Genomic DNA, 24673 nt, shown 5'->3' on the forward strand with positions numbered 1-24673 from the left:
CTTGGTCAGCGTGATAGTGAGGGGCTCAGGCTGATAGCGACAGAGCAATTGTGAGGGGGTCAGGGTAGTAGTGACGCAAAACGTGTGATCGGGTCAGGCTAATAGTGACACAGTAAACGTGAGAGTGTTGGTGTGCTAGTGACGCAGTAAGTGTGAGCCGCTCAGGATGATAGTGACGCAATAAGTGTGAGGTTTCAGGTAGACACCCATGCGGTAAGTGTGACGTGTTCAGGGTGACAGTGACGCAGACACTTTGAGGGTGTCAGATTGAGAGTGACACAGGAAATGTGAGGGGACAGGTTGATAGTTTCACAGTAAGTATAAGGGGTCAGGCTGATAATGATATACTAATTGTGATGGAGTCAGAATAATAGTGGTCCAGTGAGTATGCGTTGTCAGGGTGATAGTGACACACACGGTGTGAGTGGGATAGAGTTATAATGATGCAGCAAGTATGAGGAGGTCAGAGTGATAGTGTGCAGGGTCTGGCTGAAGGTGACACAAGAAGAGTGAAAGGTTCAGGGTGATCTGGACGCCTTCAGTTTGGGGGTCAAGGTGATAGTGATGCTGTAAGTATGAGTGGGTCAGTCTGATAGTGACACAGTACATTTGAAGCGATCAGGCTGGTAGTGATGCAGTAAACGTCTTGGGGTTAGGCTGATATTGATGCACGAAGTGAGAGAGTGTCAAGGTGTGAGCAGGTTAGAGAGAGAGAGTGACGCCGTTAGTGAGTGGGGTTTGGCTGATAGGGATGCAGTAGGTGCGCATGTGTCAGGGAGTGAGTGATGCAGGAAGTATGAGCGTGCCAGAGGGATAGTGACGCATTAAGTATGAGGGGATCAGAGTGGTTGTGACGCAGTAATTCTGAGGGGATCAGAGAGATACCAACGCAGTAAGCATGAGGGGGTCAGTTTGTTAGTGACGCTGTCAGTGTGAGTGCCTCAGCCTAATAATGATGAAATAAATTTGAGAGACGAATGCTGATTGTCAAGTGATAAGTGTGAGTGAGTCAGGCTGGTAGTGACGCTGTAAGTGTGAGTGTTGAAGCTCATAGTGAAGCAGTAGGTGTGAGGTGGTCAGTGTGATTGTGGCGCAGTAAATGTGAGAGGGTCAAGGAGATAGTGACATAGTAAGTTTGAGGAGGCAGTGTTGTACTGACACGGTAAGTGTGAGGCGTCAGTCTGATACTTACATAATAAGTGTGATGGAGTCAGGCTGATAGTGACACAGTAAGTGTAAGGAGTCAGGGTGATAGTAACATAGGAAGTGTAAGAGCGTGACTGATCGTGACAAAGTAAGTGTTAGGCAGTCAGGCTGATAGTGACGCAGTCAAAATGAGGGTCTCGAAGTGAAAGTGGCGCAGTGAATCTGAGGGCGCCAGATGGATAGTGATGCAGTAAGTTTGAAGGGTTCACGCTGATATTAAGGCAGTAAGTGTGAGGGGTCAGGTCTATAGTGATGCAGTAAGTGTCGGCGGGTCAGGCTGATAGTGATGCATTCAAAGATCAAATATCCAAGGCTCACTGTAGTGCTGAACAGCGAGACTTCTCAAGGCGAAGACAAAAAGCAATAGTTCTCATCCTGGTCATAAATCACAATGCTTCATTTTAAAATTGTCCTCTCCTACTTCTAGATTCACCAATGAGGGAACAAAATTTAATTGCACCACCCTGTTTATCTCTTCAAATATTTTGCAACTCTCAATGAGATTACCTCGCTTGTTTTGAAACTTAAAAAAAAGGCCGGATTTGCCCAATTTCAATTCAGAGGACTAGCGTTCATCCATGATATCAAGGCTAATCACCATTCGTGGTATTCCTCATATGGCATTAGTATCTTTCCTAAATTGAGGATTATACTTCCTCATACTGTAGTCCAAGTGCGGTCGAACTGAGCCACCATACATTGGAAATAATGCTTCGTTCTCGTGCCCTGAAATCCTATTGCAGCTTTCACAACAGATTTCTACAACTGCTACTAGACTTCAATGACTTATTAAAAACTTCTCCAAGATGCATTTCTAAACATGTGTACTTTCTACTTCAAACCTTCGACAAATAATCTCCACACATTTCCATCCTGACAAGTATGATAAAGTGAAATCGTTCCTATTTATTAAATCATGAGGGACATGGATAGGTTGACTCGTCAAGGTGTTTTCCGGCTGGTGAGGAAGTCAAAATTTAGAAAACATCGGTTTAAAATTAGTGGTGAAGGATTTAAAAGGGACGTCAGGGGCAACTTTTTCAGACGCATCCAGAATGAGCTGCCAGAGAAATTGTTGGAGACTGGTACAATATAACATTGAATGGCATCTGAATGGATATAGAGTAACAAGGTTTAGAGGGATGTGGGCCAAATGTTGGCAAATGGGACCTATTAATTTAGGATAACTGTCCACCATGGTCAAGTTGGAAAGAAGGACCACTTTCCGTGTTGTAGTGTTCAAGGACTTGTTGAATCTAGAAAAACCGCAAAAGCTTTGCAAATAATTCCGTCAAGACGATTTCAAGTTCCAAATCTTCGGTTAATCTTCCTCTCTTGTGCTCACAAGTTCATTTCCTGATGTCAGAACTTACGGATTAGTTGCTGGATCCATTCCTGTAAATTGGCTCTGCATTCTTTATAATTCCGATTTTTTTTTACGAATGTAGCTAGTGTTTATGGACTTAGCATCAATATTTCTAATACCATATGTCGATGAATATTAAAACACAACAGCATATCGAATTTGGCACCAGATGATGAGCAATTGAGTCAAAATCGATCGGACGCAGTGAGACAATGATCCTCTCTTCATGTGGTGTACATCAGTGACTCTATAATTCGACGAAGAATCATTCCCACAACTTCAGCTGTGGCAGAATCTAGTTTGCGGTGATAGCCTGTCAATCTGCTAAGGGAACGTTCGTCTGGGTCTCTGCAAAGGATTTGGCGTAATCTTTGGGTCTTGACAATTTGTTCTTCCAACAAATTACGTATTTCATGAATTCAGTTGTTTTACTATGAAAATTGGGGATTTTGCCGCAGCTGTGATGGCCGAGAGGTTAAGGCGTTGGATTTGAAATCCAAGGGGGTCTCCCTACGCAGGTTCGAATCCTGTTCACAGCGTAGAATCTTTTAAAAGTCATTAATTCCTTTGCAGGAGTTGGATTTCGTGGAGCTTGAGCTTTGCATTCAATCGAAAGTAAATTTTCAACTGTGAAGAATCCGAAGTAATTTCAAGACTGACTCAGTCTTCTAATTGAATAAATTATATGTCGAGACACAAAAAGCCACCAACTTCCAACACGAATCAGTTTCAACGCGTTTGTCGAACTATCGTGAAATTTGGATGGTCGGGGCGGGGGGTGGAATTAAGCAAAACAAGAAGCAATGCAATACATTTTCCTGCAGGTGATGATTTTTTTTAGGATCCGTTGAAAGTCAAGCTGAGAAAGTTCAACCTAATTTACAGCTGACTCTCAAGGTCAATGATCTATTATATCAGCGGTCAATGAATTAGAAAAAGCAACTCCATGTGTGGAAAGGAACTCGACTGATCCAGGTTCCTGGCTTGCGATGTGATAAGGCAAGGCGATATCAGCGGAGTAGAATTTTCTGGAAATATTAGAAATTGAATGTTAACGGTCTTCTGCTGTCCACATTCATAAGAAACTGTGCATTAAGAACTGAAATTGAAAATTAACGATGAAAATCAGACTTAGCCCTCTGCTTGTGGTGTAGCATTGTTCAGAACAATAGGTTGTTGTTGAGGCTAAAATTGACCAAAATAATCGATGGGGATCTTATCCACGGCCTTCGTTGGAGCAGTTGGTGTGGAGAGCTCAGCTTGAAGAACCAAATGCCAATTGTTCATCCTGGCTGTCTGCATTGCTTAGATAAACATACTCCCAGTTTAATAGGAAAATCTTTGCTATCAGAGTTAGATGATTTCATGTCAGCATGTTCCGATATGAGAAGACACTCCATGGAGTAGATGTGACTTAAATATTGACTCTAACGTCAGAGATGTTGACACATTTCTGCACCAAAACAGCACTACCATTGGTATCAAATCTAACTGAACAAAGGACTAGTCACTTAGACATTTCCTGTCTGCAGACTCTGCCGATGGACCGTTCAGGCCCGATGTAGGAATAGGGCGTGGTGACATCTGTTCGCAAGTGGATCACTTCATTCTTGCTCACGATCCATAAACCGTAATTCATTTTGAATTTCTTAGCCACTGCATGATAAGTGGGACATAAGTTTGCACATTCGCCCAATGTCTGTGTGGTTGCTCTGGTTTGCTGCCACATTCTAACCATTTGCAGGTTATTTGGAATCGCCATTGAATGCACACGGTTACAGAAACAATGATGTGGAGAGTGTCTGGATAGGAAGTACTTCAGAGGATTTTTCTGAACTTAAATAGACAGAGTGGGGTTAGTCTGCTGTTTCCTGGGTGAGCGACATGCACAGAGGGAGGTCAGGGTATTCTTCCCTGAGGGAGATATATTGACAGAGTTGGGTTAGTTGCTCTTACCTGTGTCAGTCACGCAGATACAGTAGGGCCAGTCTGCCCTTCCCTGGGCGAATTCCTTTCACATAGTGGTGACAGTCTGCTCTTTCCTGCCTGAGTGAAACAGAAAGAGCGGGGTCAGTATTCTCTTCCCTCGATAATTTATGTTGACAGTCTGGGTTCCGTCTGCTCTTCCCTGGCGAGTTACATTGGTAGAGTGGGGTTAGTGTTCATTCATTGGGTGAGTGTCATAGACAGAATGGGATCAGTCTGCTCTTCCCTGAGTGAATTACATTTATAGAGTGGGGTCAGACTGCTCTTCAGTGAATGACTTATATTGACCGTGTGGGATCAGTCTGCTGAGTTACACTGAGAGTGTGGGTCAGTCTGCCCTTCCCTGGGTGAGTAACACTGACTGAGTGGCGTTTGTTTGCTTTTCACGGAGTGAGTTATTTGGACAGTGCGGCGTCAATCTACTCTTTCCTGTGCGAGTTACATTGACAGAGTGGCGTCAGTCTGCTTTTCACGGAGTGAGTTATTTGGACAGTGTGGGATCAGTCGACTCTTCCTTGGGTGAGTTGCATTGACAGAATGCGGTCAGTCTGCAATTTCCTAGTTGTGTTAAAGTGATGGCGTGAAGTCAGAGTGCTCTTCCCTGGTTGAGTCACATTGACAGATTGGGCTTCATTTGCTCTTCCCTGGGAGCGTCATATTAACAGAATGGGGTCAGTCTGCTCCTTTCTGAGTGAGTAATATCACAGAGTGCACTCAGTCTGCTCTTCCCTGGGTGAACTACGTTAAGAGAGTGGTGTCAGTCTACTCCTCCACGCGCGTGTTACTTTCTCAGAGTCGTGACAGTCTGCTCTTCTCTGTCTGAGTTTAACAGCAAGTGTGGTTTCATTACTGTCTTCGCTGGATGATTCACATAGACAGAATGGAATAAGTCTTCTCTTCTCTGAGTCAGTTACTTTGACAGAGTGGGGTCAGGCTCGTCTCCCTGCTTGTGTTTCATTGACAGAATCAGATCAGTCTGCTCTATCCTGGATGAGTGACAGAGACAGAATGGGTACAGCCTGCTCTTCTCTGACTGAGTTACGTTGTCAGGGTGGCATCAGTCTGCTCTTTCTTGGGTAATTATACTGGCTGAGTGGTGTCAGTCAGCCATTTGCTGGGTGAGTTACATATAAAGTGTTGGGTCAGTCTGCTCTTCCCTGGATGACTAACATTGACAGAGTGGCGTCAGTCTACTCTTCCCTGGGTGAGTTACATTAACAGAGTGCGGTCAGGCCATAATTTCCTCGTTGAGTTACATTGATCGTGTGATGTCAGACTTCTGTCCCCTGGTTGAGTTACATTGACAGAGTGGGGTCCATCTGCTCTTCCCTGGGTGTGTTACGTTAGCAGTTTGGGGTCGGTCTGCTTTCCGCAATCCAGGAACTCCATCTCTAGCGGTTTCTTGTCAGTACCTCCATACTAAGGATTTGAGGAGTTAACAAAAGTAACTCGTCCCCTACATCTTTGGGATAATTAGGGATGGGCAGTGAATATTTTCTCATTGAAAGACAACTGTGTCCCAGAAATGCATTTCTAAGAATTTCATGTTCTAATTCGACACTGCAAGCGGTCGGGAATAACTTGAGGAGAGGTGCAGGGTAGAATAATTAAAGTCAAATGCACTGATGCAGAGGAGACATGACACAAGATGTGAATGTGGAGCTGATGGTGCAAGGCTCAGTGTCAGTGTTATTGGTTCAGCATTTATTTCTCACTGTTCGCAATGACTCACACACCACTGCTGTCAATTCACAACAATGAGCCTGTTCATCTTGGTTTGAAAATCCCTGCGTGTGTATTAACGTGGTTAATGGGACGCGAGAGGAGATGAGCACATCTGTCAGTTTAAACAGATGAAAATATCTGTTGGATGCCAATGCAAGAGGATACTGTCTTTTTCTTTGCCTTTTCAGTGGGGCATGCTCAGCATTGAAATGTCTGTTTTTGCACAAGCAGAGTTTGATTGCCATTCATACTGAGCAACGCTAATACAGAAAACGCGTTTTCGAATTCCTGTGATCAGGTGATTCAGATATTGCACATATGGACGAGAAATCTGGCTTTTAACGTGGGGCCGTGGCTTAGCTGGTGAATGCACCTCCCATCACACTGGTGCCTGCTCATTGTATTGAAAGCTCGTTATTTCTCGCAAGTATTGTGTTGCTGATCGAGAAACTCAGTGTCCTGTTTGAATTTCGGGATGTTCTGATTTCGCGTTCCTGCTCCATTTTCCGGGTTGAAATCCAGTAGTGTATGTTGCTCTTTTTAACTACTATTTTAACCTGGAGATTCTTCCCGCAGTTCCACAAACACTTCTGCTTCTCATCCTCTTATTCTCATTCCTTCATTCCCAGTTTTGTGGAAATTAAGTGGTGAGGCAGGAGACACTGCAGCATTCCCGGGGGATGTTGTGGTAATGGCACTGACATCACGACATGAACACCCTCATTCTCTGCTGTCACCATTTATTCGTTGTACACTAACAGTAAATGCATCCTTGTTCTTCAGCTATCGTGTAATTACTTTCTTTTTTTGTTGGATAATGAATTCAACTTTAACTTCGAAAGGGCCTTTAGATTTTGAGGAAGAAATGTCTCCTTGCCTCAGGTCGAAGTGACAGACGCATTATCCAGAGAATGTGAGACTACTTCGACCGACTCCAGCCAGGCGTCAGAAAGCCTCTCAGCAGTTCGAATCTCAAACTGTCTCTGAATGTCAGGCTTTTCAAGAGCAGAAATTGGAAATGAGGGATATGGCCAGCAAGAGAGTCGGAGAATGTGAAAAAGGCCCAGGAGGATACAGAGACAAATATAGAAAAAACAAAGACACATATTGAGGCAGACACTAAAAGAAACAATTCTCTATTCGGCGTGACTGCTAACTAACAGAAAGCAAAAGGAAATGTAGCCATTAAAACATAGCCTTCCACCAGCTCAGGAAAATGAAAGTAGCATGACAGCTGATTAAGTCCTTTTAAGATTGTAAATTCGACGTTTGTAAGCTCAAGTGTGATTTTGATAAATGTCCTAATACGACAGGTAAGATGATCATTTTCCCAACAGTATAATCTAGAAATCTATAACTAACCTGCTTCTGTCGCTCTAAAAAAAATCTGTTTCTCTCTGCATATGTTTCCAGGTGCAGCGGGTTTCTCTATCAATTCTCGTTTTTAGTTCAGATTTCCAAAACCTGCATCTTTTTGATTTTTAATAACCTGGCACAAAACCAAGCATTACCAGGTTCGGACCAGTGGTCAGAAATACTGGTACCACGACATACCTGCACAATAAAACATTCATTCCCTGTCCGAGAATAGAACTAATGCCATGGCAGTTCTCGTTCCAAATCCTGATTACGACATTACACTGAATGAAGACAGACGCTCTTGCACTTATTCTCAATGAAATGCCTTTTCCCTTTCATTTATGGTCAGTTTCACTGCAGATTGTTTTCTACTCGTCTTCAAGTTTTGCAGAATGGAAGATTCCATTTGGCCCATGGTGCAGTCTGGTTTAAAGACATTCATCTATTCTATTCCCAGTTTCCAGCTTTGGTCCATAACCTTATGTGTTCTGATGTTTACAGTGCAAATGGCAGTGAGGTTCTCGCTTTGATCTGAGATGACACAACAATGGGATTGAAGTTTGACATAGTCACACTGTGTTATTACCCACGTCGTGTCTCCCACAGAAAGAGGCACACAGACACATTCCCCGAGAGTGGCAGAGTTCTCAGGATTTGACCAGCTCCTTGTGCTTCACTTCAGCTGTCCGCTCAAACATGCAAGTTCAACCGCTAAAAGACAGCTTTTGATTAAACCAAAGCCAGTTCGACTGACAATGAGAGACGTTGCTCTGAGCTAGAATTGAAAGTGGATGAAAGAAACTGTAAATTCGAAAACCCAACCCCTTCCGTTCCTGACAGACAACAGGAATGGACTAACATGCTGCATCCTCGCGATTTTAAATGCGAACCGACAATCCCCTAACTCGGCATAAGGCGTGTTACCAATTCCGTCACTGACCCAAAGACCAGGTTTGGCTGTGACAGTTTGTCTATAGGTAATGTAAACGTCCACATCAGGGAAACAGCATTCACAAGGTGAAAAATCAGCAAACATAATCACCGTCACTGTTTCACTTGGAATTCCGCACTCTGTGAACCGTTACCTTTTGCTGTACTTTCATATTTGAAGTTTTTTACATTCCAGACCATGAACTAATTCAGCGAGAAACCACTGGTCATTTCGAGCCCGTCATCCGGAATGAGGCGAGTTGAACGATGCCTTTCTTGCTGCCGACACATCAGCGCAGCTCAAAACGAGCTCGTGTTAGTATCAGTCTTTACTTAACTTGCTGCAGTATATCTGCTGAACAACATCAGATTATCACAGCATTGCCTTCTTCACATTGAAACCAAGGGCGATAATATGAACCGACTTGGAAACTTGGAGAGAGAAACACTGCTGACGAAGACGATTATGACGTGAAGAGCAGGCACTAGAGTTTGTACAGGTCACAAAGGCTACTGCAATATCAATGGACATCCCTGCATACGAGTCTGAGTTTACATTGCCCAGAACAGGCTTTCATTCCCAGTCAGGAGATATAGATTTAATTCTCTTCTTGTGAATTATCCGAATGAAAACTAAATCCTGGCTGCACCCAGAACACACACACGGATCCTGCCAGAACAATTCAGTGATCGATCAGCATCTGTCAGGAAGGACAATGGCAGCAAATACAAGCGAAAGCTATCTCAGCAATTACCCCTCCAAGGTTCTCGCGTTTCCCAGTTGAAAATATTTCGCTGTTCCTTGAATGTCACTACGTCTAAACCCTTGCCTCATGGCATCATACCTGTACCCCGCTACTGAGGACATCCAGGGTTCTGCGGAGTAACTCAAAATCTCAATCTCTCGAGTAATTAGGGATTGACGGTGCATCCCATCCCATTGAGTAAAGACTTTATCCCAATAATACGTTTCCTAAAGCTGCAGTTTCTAAGGGAACACTTGCAATCTGTCGGGAATAAGTTGAGAAGTGGAACGGACGAGGGGAAAATGTGAAAGGCAATGATGACTGGGAGGCATGAGACAGCAAGTGAGTGAGGAGCTGGTGTTGCAACGTTCAATGTCAGTGTCAGTATTTACTGACCACTATTCACTCTGACTCACACACCACGCCTGAACAATTCACCACAAAGAGCTCATTCCTCTTAGTGTGAGTTTCCCTTTGCGGATATTAATACGGTTAAAGGTGCCCAAGAGGATGGATGGATCCGCGTTATCTTGTCAGTTTAAACAGGCTAAGCTATCAGTTTAAAACAAAAACAATAAGAGATTGCCTCTTCCTGTGCGTTTTCAGTGGAGAATATCCAGCTTTCAAATCTTCTGCATAACCAGAGGCTGTTTTAAATTTATACCGAGTAACTGTGAAACACACAAACAATGAGTCCGAGTTCCTGTGTTCGAATAGTCAATAAATACACGCATGGTTTTGAATCGTTGAGCTTGGGCAGTCCCTCAGCCTTAGTTAGTGAAAGGTCCTGTAAAAAAAAACAGCCGAATATGGGATCAAATCCTGACATCTCAATGTTTATAGGTCGTTCATGAAAAACAGAGTTCCCGACTTCCCCTGTGGTTCTGGTCGTGGTGGGGTTTCAAATCAATGACTGGATCGAGGTTATAGTTTAAAGACAGCTCCTTCGACACCTCTGCCACGCTGCCACACAAACCCCCGCAACCACGTTTTTCAGGATGAGTGTTTCAGCATCGCCTCACTTCAGGCACTTTAACACACGCACTTTCACTGGCGAACTTGGCGCAAGTTCGATAATATTTATGAGAATGTTGTAAGGCTTACAGTGTTTGGATTGTAGCGTAAAGTTGAATAGGATGTGAAAATTTTCCCTGGGATGCGCTTACTGAGGTTTATATAAATATGAGGTAGACGGTAGTGTATATGGTCAATGAATATTTCTTCCCAAGACAGGCAAGTTCAAAACAAGGGGAGATTGTTTAAGGGGAGAGTGGTAAAATTTAAAAGGGATCTGAAGGATATTTTTTGTTCACACAGCAAGTTTTGCGTGTTTGGAATGAATTGTCAGATTTAGTGGTGGAGTCCGGTACACTCTCAACATTTCAAAGGCATACGGATCTGTATACAGACAGGAATGTTGAAAAAGAATAAACGTGAAATTTGGCAAATAGAGCGTTTATTTACGGGCTCAGCCCCTCTGAGATGCTGCAGTGGCGATCACCAGTTTGAATAGGCACTTATCACTTGGTCAGTGCGTTGGGCTAGTTTTTTGGAAGATGGTTAGATTAGATTCCCTACAGTATGGAAACAGGCCCTTCCGCGCAACTAGGCCACACCGACCCTCCAAAGAGTAACCCACCCAGACCAATTTCCCTCGAACTAATGCACTGGTCATTATGGGCAAATTAGCATGTCAAATTCATCTGCCCTGCACATCTTTGGAGTGTGGGAAGAAACCCACGCAGACGCAGGGAGAATGTGCAAACTACGCACAGGAACCAAACGTGGAACACTGGTACTGTGAGGCAGCAGTGCTAACCACTGAGCCACGGTGCCGCCCTAAAAGGGGATGGAGAACCCAGCTAGCAACCCCGCAATCTCTCGCATGCAAAGCGAGTACTCTCCCATTTATGATAACTCCCACAGGCTGCTGTGGTTAAAACCAGCAACGAATCATTTTTTTCTGGTCCTAGGCTGCCAATGACCATTCTTCTTGACACATTCCCAACTTCTCAGTGGGAGATTTTGGCTGCGGAAAATACCTCACAAATCATGTTGCCCGCGCGGCTCTCCAGCGAAACCAAAAACTAACAAATCATGAACAGAAGCAGAACTGACGAAGAGAACCTATTTTCAGACACACGGACTCATGAATGCTATCTGTTAGGCAGAGCCAGTCGTCTGGTCATGAGCTGCTCACACAACTTGAGGCGAGGCAATTCCAAATGGTGCTTTCAACGTACTGGCGCCTTAGTGCACCAATACTTACAGGAAAGTGCTCAAGTAACCTGAATCAGAACTGACGAACAATGAACCATGAAAAGTGAAGATTACCAATTAGTCTCGATTAGATGAGGTTAACAATTGGGCTGATGTCTCCACCGGATCGAGAGGAACAATCACCAGCCTCTCTCATCAGGACAGAAATTAAGGAAATTAGGGAAAGGTAACCAAGTTTCATATCGCAATTTCCCTCCTTTTCGCACCAACAACAGAAAACTGCGAGCAGATTCAATGTAGAACCTAATTTCACATAAACAGGGAAATAAATATCTCCATTCACTTTCAGAGAAACGGTGAAAAATGCAAATTGTCTGGAATATGAAAGATTGGCGCAGCCTGTTTTTGAGTCGCATATTATGCTGGTGGCCTTTCGAGCTGGAGGGGAACGTGACAACTACAGCAGAATGGGAAAACATGGGCACTGACATGTTGGTTGTTTTCTGCTGTGCCACATCACAGCCGGGTTAGAAGAAATGATTGCTTTTGTTTTCTGTTCAACTTTAACAAAACTCATCCCTGCAAAACGTTGCCAGCTTAATCCATGAACACACGTGGCCGCGCAGGGATGCAAACACAAGCCTTCTTAAGAAGTGGAATCTGAAATCAGAGTTTGAGGTTGCTCAGCCGCGAGCACACAGGCCAAAACCGGAAACCCAAGAGCATGTACCTGATGATACCCTGCAGCATACTCACAGCAACTGCACCAGTTCTGCAGAATAAGCGGTGGGAAGGAATTGCTCTCTCTGAGCGGTCGTGCTTGTTGTTCTCATCAGCAAATCTGGCTTTGAATTTGCAAGCCCATACCTGCTACCATGCTGAAACGGAATGCAATTCCGATTAATCGTTGTGTGAAACTTTGTTCATTTTCTCTCCTCAGATAAAGTGTTCACTGGAGATGACGAATTCTGCTCCTGCCAGAAACGCCCGACTCTCCTGCTGCTCGGATGAACTGAAAAACTGGTTTTGCACTGGAATCAGAGAATGGCAGAACACGTAGCAAGATTATTCAAAACCCAGAGCCAATAAGAGTTCCAACTTTCCTTTTGTTTCTCCATAATAGTGCATTATCCAGCTGAGCCATGAGCAACTGCCACCTGGCTGCAAGCTGAGTTGGAAACCGATGTGGGAATCAAGGACATGCGGCTCACTTATTGTCGGTACATCAAACAGTTCTCACTTCGAGGTGTACAAAAATTAGTTTCTATACATATTCAGGGAAGGTCAAAGGCGATCTGAGATGTCAAAGAGTTGGTCACTGTTCGTGATTGCTCTTTGTTCGAGTTATGAAAAGCTTTCCCGCTTTAGTCGCATTCACGTTTCTTGTTGATGTCTGAATCAGACAGAAGGTGTTTCACCATAGCTGCACTTGACTTGCATTCCTCTCCCTTGCTGTCATACTTTTCTGGAACTCTGTGAGAACAAGAAAACAAAATACATACTGTGTCATTCGGCAGCCTGTCTGTGATTTACTCATTTTCAGTTACAACATGGCTTAGATTTCAGGCCACACGGTAATATTTGTAACAGTATGAGAACAAGAGTCGATAGTACATCTGTGCCTGTAAATCTTTTCATTCCTGTTGGTGACTGAATGAACTGTATCCGTGTCTGCTGCTTCGAAACTCGAATATGTGAACTGCTCCAAACTATGATTGAGAATTTCTGGTTTTGGTTGACACACGTTGAGAAACGCCAGACAGCGTTCAAATGAAGCTTTCAGAGCACATTTTCGGATGCATTTGACAGAGACTAACATCATGAATCCAGTGTTCGCTGTGACAGAAGGAAATGAATGCTCTCCTTGTTACTGATCCAGGCCACCTTCGCATGTCAAGCAAATGCGGTACTGTTGTTTCAGAAAGGATCAGTGCCCGGTAACTGTGTCCTTAAAGAGGACATGATTGAAAAAATAAAGAATACCATGTTGAAATATCCAGGAAATATTGGCTGAAAAGGCGCAGACAATTTTCCCTGCCGCGCCAAGACAGAGGAACATATGTAACGGCACTCTTAAACAGGATGGCCAGCAGTGGTATAGACATCGCCAGATATGAAGGACCACTGCGAATAGAAATTTGACAATGAATTTCACGCAGCAGGTATTCGGAATTATATTCTTTTCACCGCTACAGTAGTATTGGGCGAGTAAATTCAAAACAAGGTTTGCTGATGAGAATGCAATAAAACCCCATCGATCATGATATGAAAAACTGTCGCCCGGAAAGAGGGAACAACAATGTTTCTTCTAAGCTTTGTACTGGGCCACTTTCGCACAAACTGATACTGCTACTCCCCAGAAAAGATCAGGGCCCGCGGCATGCACTCTTAGAAATGGTGACCATCAGTGCTGGAAACATCCCTGCATATTCAGAACAAGGAAGAATACATATCGAATAAAAGCGTAGATGGCAATTAATTGCACTTGTATTCCCTTTCACCACAACAACTAGAATGTGCGGGGATATACAGAGTAAGGTTTACTGACCAGGTCAGAAAGCAATTACCTCCACATATCTTGACACACAAGCCTATCTTTCTTTCTGTCCTTTTTTTTTGAAGCGTCGATCCTTTCCGTAGGAGATGAAGATAATTACTGCTCCCCCGCAGGATCACAGTGGGGCCAGAGACCCGATCGAGCTGCTCACAACAGTTCGTGTTTGCCGAGAATCACTGAAACTGAGATTGGTGACACGTAGACTCGGTGTAACAGCTGCCAAAACATGTGGAGGGTTTTGGGACGGATTAGGACCCACTCTGGGAAAAAGACTGGATCCTAAGACTTGGGAGTAACTGTTCAGGTAGAGGACTGGAGAATGGGGTTAAGAACGATATTAGCCAAGATCGAATGGCGAAGCTAATGAGATATTCTGAAAGCGCTAACCGTCCTCTTATGTCTTCCATCTCTGGCCATCTGGTATCTAAGGAAATAGAAAGAGAGTTATTTGTTCAGTTGGAAGTCCTGGGCAAAGTGAGAGATAGAACAAGCATGATACAATTTTAGAGACTGGGAAAATGTTTGGAGAGGAAGCAATAAAAGTGAAGCTGAATATAAAGTTTGAAGTCAGGACATATTCAATAAAAAGGAAGTTTGTAGAAAGGCAGAGGGACATGGAGATGGAAAAAGAAGTGTCACCAGTCCCGAAATCTCATTTGGTTTTCATTTTCAAGATGCGACCGGACCTGCTGAGATTTTCCAGCAATTTCATTTGTTGATTCTGAAACAGAAGATGGGAGTGATCCTGGACCAATCAGCTCTCTCATGTTCTGGGAATATTTGACTTACAAGTTCGATCAGATCACGTCTGTCCCACACTGAAACCTCAGAATCCTTCCCCACCTCCACCCTTGTTACTGGCAATAAACTGTTCATTACATAAACTTATATGAGCACACAACAAGAACATTTGCAAAATGTACAGGGAGAGCTCCGTTCCGTTCCATCAGCACATTCTGAATCAGTTAATTTTTGTTCAGGACCCATGAGACATTGAGCCGTCTCTGTCAGACCACGAACAAATGGCCATTCGCGTTCTGTGTCTTTGGTCACTTTGGTTGGTGCACGGATGTAGTGGAATCTCACGTTTTGAAATGGACATCATTCATAGTATTTTCAGCTGCACTGATAAAGTTGTCTCTGGCACTTCCAGTGAAGTGCAGCCAGTTTTCACTCAGAAACCGACATGTGATCAAGGCAGGAGGACATATGTGTCAGCGAAAACAACAAGAATGCTCTACCAGCGTTTGCTTGCAATTCTGCATGTGGAACGAAGAGCTGGAACTCTATTAAACAGTGAAAACGACTATTATGGGGCTTGGACGCACGGCTGTCTGATGAAACAACTCACATTGCACCGAACTGAGATATCCAGGCTTGGGACACGATGAATTAGTTTGCTATTTCATTCTGAGCATAATTCACCTGGAACAGCAATTTGCAAAGATCCAGCTCATTCCTCCCAATCACAAAGAACATAATGCACATCTTTCACTTTTGTTATTTCTTCAAAACATTACAATCTATTTAACACTTGTCCCGGCATTTAAGATTCAACCCGAATATTTTCACATGAAGTAATTTCCAGTCACTCTGTCAGACAGTAAATCAGTCGGAAAATTACCTTAGGAAACCCAACCATTTCTGATTACAGTATTGGGAATTTCCCATCTGCTGACAAGACAGAGTCCTCACAATCAACATTTTCTTTGTTCTTCCTGCCTAAAACGTTTACCACTTCTTATTTTCAAGACAGGAGTTTTGTTTATAACACGTTCCAAGAACAGGAACAACCTTCCAATCTCCTGAAGCCGTTTCCAATTTAAAATGGAAGTTTTGTTCCTTTCCCATGGGAAGAGTAGTTAATGAGGAAGGAGTTTCCACGAGCTGTGTCCCAGGGTTTGGCAGGAAGCTGCTGATTGAAGCTGCAGTGGCAGCTTTCAGTTGGCATCGGGGGATTGGAGAACATGGTGTCGTATTCTGCTGCGTGTAAACGTCTTGCTCCCTGTGGACTCGGGGTGAATCATGAATGAGTTTTCGGAACAACACTGCCTTCCAGTCTCTGGCCATCTGCTATCTCAGGAAATAGAAACAGAGTTATTTGTTCAGTTCGAGGTCCTGGGCAATATGAAAGATGGAACAGTTCTGAGACAAAATTGGAGACTGGGAAAATGGTTGGAGAGGAAGTCATAAAAGAGAAGCTGAATATAAAGTTGGAAGTCAGGAGACATTCAATAAAAAGGAAGAGTGTGCAAAAGCAGGTGGAGATAGACATGGAAAAGAAGTGTCACTAGTCCCGAAGTCTTAAATCGATTTATATTTCCAAGATGCTACCAGACCTGCTGAGATTTTCCAGTAATTTCATTTGTTGGTTTAGAAACAGAAGATGGCAGTGATCCTGGACCAAACAGTTCTCCCGTGCTCTGGTGATATTTGACTTACTGTGTCTATGTCCCACACTGAAACCTCACAATCCTGCCGCACCTCCCCCCTCGTTACTGACAATATACTGTGCATTACGTTAAACACAAGAAGAACAATTGCAAAACGTTGAGGGAGAGTTCCCTTCGGTTTCCATCAGAACAATCTGAATCACTGAAAATTGGTTCAGGACCCATGTGACATTGATCCGTCTCTGTCAGACCCCTAGCAAGTGGCCATTCGCTTTCCGTGTCTTTGAACACTTTGGTTGTTGCACAGTTGATTTGCAACCTCACGTTTTGAAACGGACATCATTCATTGTATTTTCGGCTGCACTGATAAAGTTGTCTCTGGCGCCTCATTCCAATGTCCTGAAGCCCTTTCCAATTTAAAGTGAAAGTTTTGCTCCTTTCACACGGAAAGAACTGTCACTAAGGAAGGAGTTTCCACGAGTTGTTTCCCATGGCTTGGCAGAAAGTCGCTGATTGAAGCTGCAGTGGCCGCTTTCTCTTGGCATCGGGAGCTTGGAGAAAGTGATGTCGTATTCTGCTGCATGTAAACGTCTCACTCCCTGCGGACTTGGGGTGAATCATGGATGAGTTTTCCAAGTTACAATGTCAATATATGGTCGGGGTAAATGCTTGTGCTGAAATATTTGAGGCTTATTCCCTGGGTGGGCTCGAACCACCAACATTTCAGCCAACTGCGCTGACCATTTGAGATACAGAAACTGGCAACGCAGATATCCAAAAGCAATGTTATCGACGGGATATGAGGATACGTCGGACAGCAGGAACTTGCGTTGTTTTCAGACACTGTCGCTGATTTTATCACCGAGAGGGGATGCACACTGAGGAGCTGCAAACACGCAAATTAAAAGGCATCCACGCATGCGCAGTTCTCTCACATACATCTCTCCATAGTAGCACACTTCCGATGCTGGTATTTGAAGCCACGATTCGATAGAAACTAAAGCTTAAAATCCAGCATATTAGACCGCTCGACCACGCTACCACACAAAAGCCATCATTCAGATTTGTTTTGACTAGTGTTTCAGCATCGATTCACTTCAGGCACTTAGACCTCGTAAATTTTGTAATGAAATTGGCATAATTTCAGAAGAAAGACTAAAGAAAATGTACAGACAAGGAACAGACCCTTCATCCATTCAAGCCCGAGCCGATCCAAATCTACTGTTTAAACCTGTCACCCAATTCCTAAGCATGTGTATCCCTCTGCTCCCCACCTACTCATGCATCTGTCCAGACGCATCTTAAATGTACTTACCGTGATTACCGCTCCCGTCTCTGCTGGGAACGCGTTCCAGACCCCCACCACCCGCTGTGTCAAGTAGTTGCCGCGTGTATCCCTCTTAAACTTTTCACCTCTCACCTTGAAAGCGTGACCTCTCGGTATTTAATGCTTCAACTGGGAAATAAAACTTTTCTCTATCTACCCTGTCTGTACCTTCATGATTTTGTAAACCTCAAAAAGGTCCCCCTCAAACTCCTTTTTTCTAATGAAAACAAACCTAACCCACTCAACCTCTCTTCCTAGATTACACCTTCCATACGAGGCAGCATCCACCCTCTCCAAAGTTCCACATCCTTTTGGTAATGTGGCGACCATAAATTTACACAGTATTCCAAGTGTGGCCAGACCAATGTATTGTTCAATTTTAACATGACTTGCCAGCCATTTTATTCAATACCACATCCATTGAAGCCAAGCATACTATATGCCTGCTTGTCTACTCTATCCACCTGTGCAGCAACCTTCAGTGTATAATGGACCTGCACTCACAGATCTCTCTGTCCATCAACTTTTTTTTCCCCAAAGCTCTTCCGTTCATTGTATAACCCCATCTCGAATTAGACTGACCGAAATGCGTCACCTCACAGTTGTCTGTTTTGAACTCCAGCTGCCACTTTTCCGCCCAACTTTCCAGCATATCTCTATCCTCCTGTATCCTTAAACAGTCACTTATACTTTCTGCTAGTCCAGAAAATTTCGTGTCATCTGCAAACTTTCTGGTCATTCCAACAGTGCTCTCTTCCAGATCATTTATGTATATCACAAACAACAGTGGCCACAACACTGACCCCTGTGGAGCACTACTGCTCATCTTTCTCTATTTCCAGAAACTCCATTCAACTGCCATTCTCTGTCTCCTATTGCTCAACTAATTCTTTATCCACCTGTCTAGAACACCCTGCACACCATGTTACTTTACGTTCTGTATTTGGTTACCATGGGGAACCTTATCTAACTCCATACTGTAGTGCATGTATATGACATCAACAGCCTTTCCTTCATCTATCAACTTGGGCACTTCCCCGAAAAACTCTGTGCCTCTCACTGATATGCACATTATTTTCTAAATATGAATAGGTCCTATCCCTCAGTACCTTCTCCTGCAACTTTCCCAACACTGATGTTAGGTCCATTGTTCTGTAGTTATCCGGAATATCCCTACTATCCTTCTTGTACAGGGGACAATATGAGCAACGTTCCAGTCGGCCAGAACCTCACCTGTGATGAAGGATGCCACGAAGATATCTGTCAGGGCCCCAGCTATTTCCTCTCTCACCTCACTCAGGAACCAGGGATAGATCCCATCCGTTCCTCGGGATTTGTCCACATTAATTACCCCTAGCCTGCCCAACACAGCTTCCCTACTAATGGCAACATGATCCAGACTAATCAAATGTCTTACTCTAAACTCAACATTCATCATGTTCCTCTCCTCAGTGAACACTGATGCAAAATAATCATTCAGAATCATACCCACTCTCTCAGATTCGACATACAGCCTTCCTTCACTTTCCTTTAGTGGACCAATCCTTTCTCTGGTTACCCGCTTGCTTCTTATATATGAATAATAGGCTTTAGGATTCTCCTTAATTGTGCTAGCGTGCAGTTGTTTCATGACCCCTTTTAACCCCCTTGATTCCTCGTTTAAGACTTGTCCTACTCTTCCCATGTTTTTCCAGGGACCATTATGTTCTTGGCTGCCGAGGCGTTATGTATGCTTCCCTTTTCCTCTTGGCGAGTCGTACAATTGTCCTGTCATCAACAGTTCACGAATATTCCCTTCCAAATCCTTTGCATTCAACGGGACATGCCTATCCTGCACTATATTTAACCTATCTTTGAAAGCCTGCCACATATGAACTGTGGACTTTCCTACAAATAGCTGTGTCCAATCCACATTTCCGATCTCCTGCATAATTTTGATATAATTAGCTTTGGCCCAGTTTAGTACTCTTTCCTCATGACCACTCTCATCTTTGTCAATGAGTATTCTAACACTTACAGAATATTGGACACTTCCCAAAGAAATCACCCACGGCAACTGCTATCACCAGCCCTGGCTTATTCCCCAATATCAGTTCCAATATGGCCTATTCCCTCGTCGGACTATTGATATACCGCTCCAGAAAACTCACCTGGAGGATTCTTACAAATGGTATCCCATCCAGACCGCTGACGCTAAGAGTATCCCGGTCAATGTTGGGAAAACAAAAATCTTCAATCAACACTAAATTATTGCCTCTACGTCTTTCCATGATCTGTTTAACTACTTTTTCTTACACCTCACGCTCACTGTAATACAGCCCCAAAAATCTAACCTCACCCTTCTTATTTCACTGCTCCATCCATAGTGTCTCACGACCCAAGCCCTACATGGTGTCCTCCTTTCGCACAGCCATGATATCAGCCCTGACCAGCAAAGCAACTCCTTCCCCTTTTACTTCCCTCCCTGTCTGAAGCGTCTATATCCTCGAACATTTGTTTGCCAACCATGCCCTTCCTTCAACTAAATCTCTGTGATCGCGATAACGTCATATTCCCAGGCACCAACCTAAGCCCTAAGTTCATCTGTCTATACTCCATGCATTAAAGTAGATGCGTTTGGGGCCACCAGTTCTTTTGCATTCATCTGCTCTCTGCCTACTCTTCCCATTATTAATGTTATCTTCCTGATTCTTAGCGTTTCCAGTTTCCACCACACTGCCGACTTGTTTACTCTTGTGGTTCCCAGCCCCCTGCCACATTAGTATAAAACCTCCCCAACAGCAGTAGCAAAAACTCCCGATAGGACATTCGTTCCCGTCTGGTTCAGATGTACATCGTCAATTTTCTTATTCCCACATTCCCCAGAATTGGTCGCAAAATCCAACAAATCTGAAACCCGCCCTGCAGCACCATTCCTCAAGTGACGTATTCATCGTGCCTTTTATTATTCATTTCTACGCTGGTAGTCACATGGCACCGGCAGTAATCCCGAGATTATTACCTTTGAGGTTCTCCTCTTTAATTTCTCTCCTAGCTCCCTGAATTCTCCCTGCAGGTCCTCATCTCGTTTTTTTTCGTTGGTGCCTGTATGCACCAAGACAACTGGCTGTTCACGATCCCCTTTTCGAATGCTCTTCAGCCGATGGGCGACATCCCTGACCTGAGCACCTGGGAGGCAACATAACTCTCCAGAATTGCTGATGCTCCACAGTGAGTCCACACGCAGCTCCAGAGTGACCACGCGGTCAAACAAGTGCTGCAGCTGGACACACTTCTTGCAAGTGTAAGTTTAGAAAACCTTTACAAGGATTTGCAAGGTTTGCACTGCTTGGACATGAGAACGAAACTGAATAGGCTTCGCCCGATTCCCAGGAGCTTCAGTGCTTAGATATGGCCTCACAGAAGCTTATAAAATCATGAGGAAGACAGACAAAGTAAATAGTCAGGGAGCACTTTTTCACAAGACACGTGAGTTCAAATCTACATAGCAAACGTTTAATGTGAGAGAGGAAACATTTAAAAGGAATGTGAGGGACACATGTTTTTCACTCAGAACTTTTGTTTGTGTGGAATGAATTGCCACATTTAGTGGCAGAGTCTGGTGCACGCACAACATTTCAAAGACATCTGAATGGGTGTATAGACAGGAAGACCTCGGACAGATAAGGCACAAATATTGGCAGATATGTATGGATTAATTTCGGTTATCTATTCAGCAAAGGCAAGTTGGATCGCGGGAGTTATTTCCATGCTCGACAACTTTGAGATGCTCCAGCCACCGGCAACGGTTTGAATACACCATTTGCAAAAAAACGCATGATGTTTGTTACTCAGTCAGCGAGTTTGGCTATTTTATTTGGAGGGTGGATGGGCCCAACCGATCCAGAGATGAAGGCTTTCCGGATATTTGCTTCCAATGACCATTCTTCTTGACACTTTCCCAAGTTCGCCATCAAAGATTTTGGCTGAAGAAAAATACCTCCCATATCGCATGACCCACTTTCCTCTCCAGCGAATCCAAAAACTGACAGCTCTTAACGTGGAACAGAGTCAGAACTGAAAAGTCAGTATCATGATCAGACACACCGAAGCTTAAGTGTTGTCTGTGAGGCACTGTGAGTCGTCTCCAACATGAACTGCTCGCACAAATAACGCGCGAGGCAATTCCAAACCTACTGGAGATTTAGTTTATTGCCAAGTCCCAGAAAGTGCTCAAGTATCATAAAACAAAACAGAACAACAACGAACCATTAAAAGTGAACATTTCCAATTATATCCGTGATTAAATTAGGCCATCAATGTCCTGGTGCCCCCATCTGATCGAGAGAGCCAATCACCTATCTCCCTCACCAGGACAGTAATGAAGGAAATGAAGGTATAGCAACGTTTCACATCGCGATTGCACACCTTTTCGCCACAGCATCAAAAAACAGCGAACAGATTCAATGCAGGATCTTCTTTCGAAATAACGGTGAAATAACTATGTCTATTCACTTTCAGAGTAAACGGGGAACAACACAAGTTGTCTGGAATATGAATAACCAACATATACTACTTGGGTCCCAGATACTACTGATGCACAGACTTTCATATGAAAAGGTACCTTGGGTGATTGCCCTACACCCAGAAATCATCTGGCTGCCTTCTGTTTGCCCTGTGACATTAAACTTGTGCTGCTCTAATCGAATTTGCCGTTCTTGCCATTTGTCCGTATTGCAACTAGGGATAGCTGGTCGTGGCAACTCGTGACTGCCACACAAATTCTTTGCCAAAATTGGATTGTCTCGCAACGTGATTCGCAGTGCACGAACTTCGCAACGAGGATATGCCACGCGGCAAGTTACAAAGCACGCTTACATTTATTAAAGTAAGTTTCTGGGAACTGACAGCCAGATTCCTCCTTACACTCGGGATTATGACAACACATAAACCAACAGCCTCTCTCAGAGACAAGTGACCAATGCCCATCTTGTGCCAGACAAACGTAGTTGACAAGATTGCACACAGGGACTGCACAGAAAACTATAGAGCAGAAGCAGACAGACGACCATCGAGCTGCATTCATGCAGTTCAGTTACCCTGTAAACCCCATGCACAGCTGTTCCTTGTAGGTACACACAGGGCACTGAGTGTCTCTGACTCTGGGACTTGGGACTCGGATTATATGACCGTCTGCAGCACTGGTTACTTCTTTGTGTGAGGTAACTCCCGATGGAACATATGTAAAACACGATAGCTCATTGAGAAATACGTCCAAAATAGTACTCAAGAGACGTATTTCTGTTGAGTTTCTGGTCCTGTTCCTGACATGACATCCAGCATTGTACTTATTGTGTGCTTCCTGACGGTTCGGTGCATGCTTCCGTGATCGCATTGTGTGCAGTAATCTGCGTTTTAGCTGCAATTACGTGCGTTTGAAACCCAGGACCACCTGCCTCTCGTCTGTTTTCTTCTTCTCATGCGCAATTGCAACACAGTAAACGATCAATTAATATTGGAAAATGACATACACAGGCGTGTGAAAAGCCCAGTTTCCGTGGCAATTATGCAATGGTTAGAGATTACTTTGATTCAGGAGATAAGGATGGACATGTGTTTGGGTAGAGATGAGGAACATTGAGGAAAGAGGAAACCAGCCGGTGTAGCTTACAAGAACACTAACAGTAACCACAGTGTAAAAAAAAACGAACAGGAAAAATACCGCCTGTGAATGATAAAAGAAGGCAAGAATTATGGGAGAGATTCATTTCCCTTCTTCCACTCCTGTTTGAATTGTAAAGAAACTTTGAAGAAAAACAATCGAAATGTCATATATGCCCCATCGAACAACATGCACCATACCTTGGACATTGATTACTGTAGATTAGAATACTTATAATGTGGAAACAGGGCCTTTGGCCCAGCAACTCCACACCGAACCGCCCCAGCCCAAATGCATTCCCCTCCATTCACCCCGTCAATTTAGCACTGCCATTTCACCTAACCGGTACATTTTTGGACTGTGGGAGAAAACCAGAGCAAGTGCACGCAGCCACGGGGAGAATGTGCAAACTCCACACATTCAGTTGCTTGAGGCGGGAATTGACTCTGACTCTGTGGCATTGTGAAACAGCAGCGCTCACGATGGTGTCAGCGTTAGATGGGACTTATTTGCCGTCTTTTATTGGGAAAAATCTCTTTCATTGTGAGCATCTGGAAAGACCAGTTCGTTCGCCAGAAAAAGAAATGAATATGTCACTAACCTTTGATTGTTTCATGTCCAAGAACACTCAGATCAATAGCTCCCTTGATCAGCTCTGCTGGTAATGTTTGCAAAGACATCTAGCAAATTGCCATTGGGATTTTCGTTTCAATCAATAATTTTGACTCAGTTTGGCAGCAAATATCTTTTCCTAACTTTGTGCTTTTCTTCTTTTACATTGGTGTCTCGCACCTTACAATTGACAGCAGAGTTAAGAGAGGAGATGGAAGCATTTAGCCCATCAAGTCAGCGACAACTTTCAATGAGATCACGGCTGATTTGGTTAATGCTCAGCTCTGCTTTTTAGTCAGTACTCATGGCCGAGTGGTTAAGGTGATAGGTTAAAAATCCATTGGGGTTTCCCCGCATAAGTCCGAATCCTGCTGACTCCGCTATGAATGACTTGCTGCTGGGCGAATTTTCGCTCAAATTTCAAAACACCTATTTTGCAAACGAATCCGGTAAATTAATTAGACTTTGGAACTCGAGGTATTCATCAGAAATGTACCATATTAAAACATTATCTCTGTCTCTCTTTCCAGATACACTGCTCGACACATCGGGTTTCTGTAGTTGTTATTGAACGTACAATGCAGAAGTGCTGCTTTTAATTAGGT

The 24673-nt window shown here is 43.8% G+C and overlaps 1 non-coding gene across 1 annotated transcript; it reads left to right on the forward strand.

The window, feature by feature from the left end:
- Positions 1–3029: 3029 nt before the first annotated feature.
- Positions 3030–3111, forward strand: trnas-uga (transfer RNA serine (anticodon UGA)). Its single transcript has one exon. It is a non-coding gene; the product is annotated as a tRNA-Ser (tRNA).
- The last annotated feature ends 21562 nt before the right edge of the window (positions 3112–24673 follow it).

Source organism: Chiloscyllium plagiosum, unplaced genomic scaffold, assembly GCF_037043375.1.
Source record: "Chiloscyllium plagiosum isolate Xiang-an unplaced genomic scaffold, Cpla_swu_hap1 HiC_scaffold_44, whole genome shotgun sequence".
In the NCBI taxonomy this organism is placed as follows: Eukaryota; Metazoa; Chordata; class Chondrichthyes; order Orectolobiformes; family Hemiscylliidae; genus Chiloscyllium; species Chiloscyllium plagiosum.